The 7,508-nt window shown below is 34.1% G+C and overlaps 1 pseudogene across 1 annotated transcript; it reads right to left on the bottom strand.

Moving 5' to 3' along the window:
- Nucleotides 1–669: 669 nt before the first annotated feature.
- LOC149528498 (putative aspartic proteinase GIP2 pseudogene) lies at nt 670–2,171 on the bottom strand (annotated as a pseudogene). The gene has a single exon (XR_016358829.1). The product of XR_016358829.1 is annotated as a putative aspartic proteinase GIP2 pseudogene (transcript).
- Nucleotides 2,172–7,508: the final 5,337 nt, after the last annotated feature.

Genomic DNA, 7,508 nt, shown 5'->3' with positions numbered 1-7,508 from the left:
GAAGGCAAGAATTTTTCATTGTTCACATTTGCAAAATTTTTGAAAGATCTGAAAATTGACTTTAATGTCACATACAAGATTGTTGCAAGTATAGGAATGGAGAATAGGAATGCATATTGGGAATAAAAATGGCTATTCCAATAACAACTATTTTTTGAAATGGGTATAAGCTCATTTTAGAGACAAAATGAGAGTATGTATTCCTATTCCCTATTCCAATTGACAAACCAAATAAAAAATAAAAAATGCATTCCAAATTTTCTATTCCTATTCCAGCAACCAAACAAAGCTAATGAAGTTAAGAATTTCCTTGTCCTAAAAGCAATGCCTATTGGTTCATTTGGTCATATTATATTTTTATGAATAATTTCTAATATCTTTTATATAATTAAAAAGGAATGTTGGTGTAAAGGAACAGCTTCGAAACCGATATGAAATAGAATGAGAATGACTTGCAAGGATTGAAATGGAATGCTAACACCTTATCAGTTGTTTTTGATGCTTTATATCCAACTGTCACTTAGAACTATCACATAATTTTTTCAAGCTGTAAATTTGTAGAAAACAGTGATAAAGAATTAGTATATTATAAAGTTATACATTTAATACTTTTATATAATTAATGCACTCAATTTTGATAACTATTTTATTATTATTGAGATTGTGGAATAAGAAAACAACACATTGTCGTCATTTTATTAAGATGATCTTTACTCTCGCAGGCTAATTACTCTGTGGATTACATCCTTCAGTTAGAAGCAGTGAAATTAAAGTTAGAGCAGGTGGTCTGCTGAAAGAGCAGGGAGGACGAGAAGCCCAACGATGACTTGGCAAGATCAAAGTGGAGAAAGTTATCCTGCATCTGATATGTCCCAATGACAATGGTAGTGACAGGATCTTCCCCTCCATCCACAAACCCCAAACACATCACTTTATTGCTGACCTGGACCATGGAATTGGCACCGAAGATCCTCCACGTGGCATTATTCTGCAGCACGAGGTCAATAGTCGGCACAGCAGGGCCAACGCGGGTAGACGCCACGCCAGCAGTGTTAAAGCACGTGTCAAACGGCGCCACATTGGCAGTGGTTCGTGTGACGTTCATTTTACCCGCCACGTCAGTGAAGACCTTGACGAGAGAGGTGTATATTGCGGTGGAGAGCTGCGTGTAAGGGACAAGCGTATCCAGCTTCACCCCGCCACGTCCGCGCCAGCCGATCTGGAGGCTCGACTTGTTGAACCCCACGTCGACACTGTTGACGTGGATGCCGCTTACGCCTATGTAGTAGTCGTCTGTGTAGAAGTTGTTCTTCAGCAGGGGCGTCGTGAGGAGCTTCGTGGACAGATCTCTGCCAGGTGGAGGAAGAAAGACGTAAGGCTTGCTGCCGAAAAAGAGCGCGCCTGGTGACGTGGCAGTCGAAGGCAAGCAAATGGCGAACTCCCGTGATATCCCAAGGGATGACGCAAGCTGAGCTGGCAGTGCCAGCGTGGATGCCGTTAATCCGGCGAGACCCGTGGCCGTGGTGGGGTAGTCCCGGAATTTGTTGGTTTCTTCGGTGCAGGCGAAGACGACACCGGAGGCCTTGACGTATCGACCGGCGTTGGACCCTGACGTGGCACGCACGGACACCACGTCACGTGTCAGCTCATAGCCGGGAACTCCCGGAACCACGCAGGTGCCGTTGTGGCAGCCGGGGGCGGTGGGGGAATAACAGATGCTGCAGCCGGAATATTCGTATGACTTGCAGAGGGTTTCGGTGCAGGGGACGGGAGAGTCGGTGGAGGATTTGTATAATTTGGCGGAGCAGCGCAGGATGGAATGGTCAGTGGTGAGATCGAGCATTAAATGCTGCTTCTGCGCAGGGGTTTTCTGCAGGATTTCCACAGTAAAACGCAGGGTTTTGGCGTCCTTTGTGATGGGGGCGACCAGAGCTTTAGGGGATGCGGCATTTGCCGGCATTTGACAGAAAATGGAGACAATGGCGGCAGCAAACAGAACAAGACGTAGACGAGCCATTTTGTGCGTGTCTGGTTTATGATAGCAGTCAGGAGGTGAATGTATATGTATATAGCTTTAGGTTTTGGAGTGTAAGAAGCTTTTGTGTGCCAGTCAACGGGAGGAATGGCCGTCGCTCTTGACTGCGAAAGTATATGTGAGGACGACTTTCTATCTTTCCGCGTCAGTTTTCGGTGATCAAAACAGGCGTGCGCAGTCGGTTTTACAGATTTCTTTTTGCGAGTTCAAAGTTTGGTCAGAATGATATAACTACGATCTTATCCTGCATTTTTTAGTGGATATTTTGTGCAATACAGCTATTGTAGTGGACTTGTTTATTTATTAAATAATTTGAATTGATAAAGAATGCATGGTACAATAGCTAATGGATCTTTTGTTGCAATTGTTTCGGTTGATTTTATGGCAGCTGCCAATACTTTTATTCAACGAAAAAATTTATATTGGACAGCCATAATTGTTTTGGTTGATTTTATGGCAGCTATTATTGCTCTTATCCCTAACGATCGCGAATGATCAATCAGATTTGATTAGAAAGAATCGTGCATACTCGTTATTTACTCCAATAGGTTTTTAACTTTGCATTGTCATCATACTATCATTATGTAGAGCATTCTAGAGATTGATTGGCATCAAGGAAGTCGATGTGATTTTAATTAATTGATAATAATCACTCTCTTCATTTTGATTTTTAGTACCTACTGGATTGCTTAAGCATGAGTGGTGTTTCTATTGAAATACAAAATGGAGTTGAAGAATTTTTTGTGAGGATGCCTATGCTAAAGATCTAATATTGTAAGTTTAGAAATTTGAATAAAGTGATTAATCACAAAGCATTAATTAGACTTGGATAAACATGTTTAGATTGATAATAGATAGATGGAGCGACGAAATCAAGATAATTAGCCCTCTTTGTCAAGTTAGAAAGTGGTTGATGATACGTATTCTATCATAGTGAATCTATCATAATTAGATTTACTTGACATATAGAATTAAATAGCTTAACCTCTTTGCTTGATTTATATATTATCAATCTAAACACATCTTTATTTAAGTCTAATTAGTGGTTTACAGTACTTATTGTATTCTTGTAGATCTAGATAACTTTTTAGACAAAAGCTTTAGAAAATTCCCATGAATTTGAAACAAAATATAGAAAAGCTATATGAATAATGTTTTCTAGAACTTTCCATCTTTTACTTATTTCTTATGATTAATTAGATAAATACTATTTTGAAGACAAACTTCTACAAAAATTATAAAAATTGCAACCAATTTTTTTTTTTTAAAATTGTTGAGACTTCGTGAGGTTTAATATATCTTGTTATGTTTTTCCTTACATCCTTTAAAGCCCAAAAAATTCAAAATTGTTGTCTCATATTGGAAATATGGTTTATGTCAAAAGAAAGACATCTTCATGATATAAGCCTCTATTTGGGATTTCATTTTCATCTTGCTAGCAAGTTGAACCAATCTTGATCGATCTATTTAGGGAGATGGTAAGTTCACCTCTAGATCAATGGTCTTTGATGTGCTATAATGAATTCCACTACATTTTGAGAAAAGGAAAGATGTGTTGAACCTACATGTTCTGAAGTGCATTCTTATAGACTATTAGCAAGTAGGTTTTTTCCTAAGTGGTGAACATTTGTAGGTATTTCATTGTGGTTTAGTGGTTACAAGTTTTGTGAGTACTGTGGAATCTTTGATGAGGTTGAACACCTTATAGGTTTGTATCACATTAAATTATATATAATGACTTTTCTAATCTAAGGAAGATCTCTTACATTTACTTATGGTAGATGTTAGATAATTTGTCAATAGATAAGACTCAAAGGTGACATCAATTGAGTGATAAAACATAAGGTTTTGAGAATGATTGTATACTTTACTAAATGAATACCTTCAAATTATCGTTGATGAATTCTTCTAACAATTAAGAATAAGAATGGAATTATGAAAAGTTAGAATTTCTAAGAAACAAACATCCTTGCAAGTCAAAAATTAAGGTTAAATGTTCTAGGAAGCCTTTGTAAATTATGAATGTCAAATGTATTTAAAGTATAATCATGGTAGGTTTCAACAAATTGATGGAGGAAACTAGTTGTTTCATAGTTATAGACATTTAAAAAATCTTAGGTCATGACCATAATCATATGAGGTATGCAATTTTTTTTTAAAACAAGAACCACCTAAGATCTAGAGGTTAATGAATAGAAAAAATAATAAGAGGGATGATAATAAATAAAATTCTTATCAATATGCAATAATTGAAGAACAATACATAAAATAATGAATGGGTATAATGTAGAAGTGTCTTCTTATATAAGAAAGTAAATAAGAGACCATGATAGCTAAGAAGATCACTTATCATCCACACAAGATGGAATGATATGTCCACCAAAGGTAGATCTCATCCTCCATTATGCAATGAAGTATGTGCAAAATTTGTAGGATGATAAGTGACAAGTACACAAAAGGTGGAGACAACATATAAAGTGGAAATGTGGTAACAACTATCACCACATAAAGTAAAATTTCTCTTGCACCATGTATTAATAAAGATGTAAACTCCTATGTGTCTCAAATTCAAATGAATAGGTATGTATTTTCCTAAGTAAGCTTAAGTGTAATTAGGTAAATAATTAATTACACCAACACTCCCTTTAAGTGAAACTTAGGGGAATTATCTTAATCTCACAATGCTAGATAGGTCTTAGCTACTAAGCCATGTTAGGTACCCATGTACAATATGCAAATGGAAGTTGAATGCAATCTCTCATAAATCAAAGAAAGGGAAAAAAATCTCAAAGATGAATAAGAGGGAGAAAATCTCATGTGAGGAAAAAGACCCCCCATAAGAGAGAAGAAGAGAGACCAAGTACCCTCCCCCCCACCCACCACCACATAGAACATACACCAATAGTAGGCGTTCTATGTTGGATAAAGTAGTTACTCCATGATTACCAAACAATGTTCCTCCCCTTAGAAAGAAACAAGTCCAGAGGTGTGAAGTAGATGACTCCCCAAGATGAAAGATAGTTTTGAGATGAAACATCATTTAAAATTAATGGAGTCCATGAAAGTTTCTCTAGTGTTCTCATATGAATATTGAAATTTGTCCCTTGAAAAGATGCTTAAAAGGATTAATCAAGATCTGGTGAGGGTGAATGTAGAGCATGTGTCTAAGATGTGAATGTCTTTTTGAAAGATAAAGAGACATCCTCCAATTCTTGTGCATAGGAATTCAGAGTCAAAGCACAAACCTGTGTCACCCTTTTGTGAAGGAAAAGGCTAACAAAAGTACAACTATTCACCTTCAATGATATAAAATGGGTATTATTATTTAGAATATGAAAATGAAGTAAACTAATGAAATGTGTAGAAATTGATCAAGCTTAGGATTATAATTTTTAACAATTATTTGGATTAAGAATTGATATATTTTCATAATTTTTATAGATAATTTTTGAGTTGCTGAAAAATGCTGAAAATTTGGGGTCTAGTTCCCACCACAAAACTATATGGAAATAAACGTATTTCCCTTTGATCTCAAACTATGTTATGGATAGCATATATATTTAGAACATTCAAAAATAAAAATTGTCTTTAGACTTATATTTTCACTTTTATAATCATTCAAAGTTCAACTCACCTGAAATCAATAGCTTTTATCTCTAACCACATTTTTCAAAACAAATCTATTCTAACTAGAATTAAAATTATACATTCTAGAAGAGGACTCTCTCCTCTAGAACATTATATAAGTTTTTTTTTTTGATGATATGATTTACTATTTTTTTCTTTCTCAAAATTGAAATCTTTTCAAGTGTTAAAATACGTGCTTGTAGAATTTTTTAATTATAATATACTATATCTAATTAAAACACTCTAAATTCTATATGAGAATATTCTTGACTTTGGGCTCTATAAAATGATGTTTATAAGTTATTAAAAATATATCATAAAAAATTGAAAGAGTTATTAAAATGTCAATTTTTTGAAATAATTATATTTCTTTAGTAATTGGATACAAACTAGTATAAAACATTAATTTAAAAGACATTTCCAATTGGAAAAGTGTGATACCATATATAACTTAGCCAGAATGAATTTATCTAGATCATATCTTTGAACAAAATTGATTTTTAAATAGAAATACTCAAATTCAGTCATTCTGATTAGTCAGCCTAAAAGGTGACACAGTTTTGTACTTTTACCCTTCACAATTAGATCAAATTTAAAAGAATCATAATGTGGAGAATGGACAAGAGGGTCAAAGTGTTCCATCGCAACAATAAGGTTTTTCATCATCAAAGACTAGATGAATTCCATTAATAATGCCTCCCAAATATGTGATGTGGGACAACACAAAAAAATTGCAATAGCTAGAAATTAATCATCCCATGAAGTCATAATTGGAATACAAGGTATCTCTTATTGTAGTGAATCACAAGGTGTCAAAGCTATAGAAATGTAGGCATGTGGAAGTGATAGATGTTGTGAATATGTTCTACTAATGCCTAGAATATCTCCCATAAGTAAATATTTTGAATCAAGAATGTTTCAAGTACAACAACAACTTGTATAAGAAGATGAAGGGGTGTCTCCAACTTCAAGTATACTTTGATGAGGTTTAATAAATCTTTTTACATTTTTCCTTACATCCTTTAAAGCCAAAAAAAATTAGAAATGGTTGTCTCATATTGAAAGTATGAGTTTTAAGTAAAAAGAAACACAAGTTCAAAGTCTCCAATTAGCATTTCATTTTCATCTTACTATATTTTTGAAGAAATCTTGGTTCATGTATCTAGGGAGATTGTAATTCCATCTCTAGATCAAGTATCATTGATGTGTTATAATGACAACCATTGATTTGTGATAAAAAGAAAGACATGTGTTGAACCTAAATGTTTTGTTGTGTAATCTTGTAGACTATTGGCAAGTACAATTTTGCTTTCCTAAATGGTGAATGATCATGGATTTTTAGTTGTGGTTTATTGGACTAGTTTTTGGATTACTAGGGGATGTTTGATGAGATAGATTAATTTACATGTACATTGACCTAAAATCATATAAATTGATTTTGTCAACCCAAGGAAGATCTCTTACCTTTATTTATGGCAAGTGTTTGATAATTTTTTAATAGATAAGACTCCAATGTGACATCAATTGAGTTATAAAACCTAAGTTATTTCAAAATAAATTCATGATTTACTAAATTAACTCCTTAAAAATATTATTGATATATTCTTCTAACAAATGAGAATAAGAATGAGCTCAATAAAGGTTAGAGTTTCAAACAATAAAAAAATTGTTAAAGTCAAAATTTAAGGTTAAATACTCTAGGAAGTTTTGTACATCATAAATATCAAATGAATTTAAATTCTAACCATTGTACAAGTTTTAACAACTTGATGGGGGAAGCTAGTGTGTTTCATAGTTACAAAGAAATTAACAAAAGCTTAGGTCTTGTGGCCATAATCATGTGGAG

The sequence above is a fragment of the Cupressus sempervirens genome, chromosome 11 (assembly GCF_028749045.1).
Source record: "Cupressus sempervirens isolate cs-2001-9-10 chromosome 11, ASM2874904v1, whole genome shotgun sequence".
NCBI lineage: Eukaryota > Viridiplantae > Streptophyta > Pinopsida > Cupressales > Cupressaceae > Cupressus > Cupressus sempervirens.
Note: the sequence above shows the minus strand (reverse complement) of the source record. Positions and strands in the feature narration are given on the sequence as shown.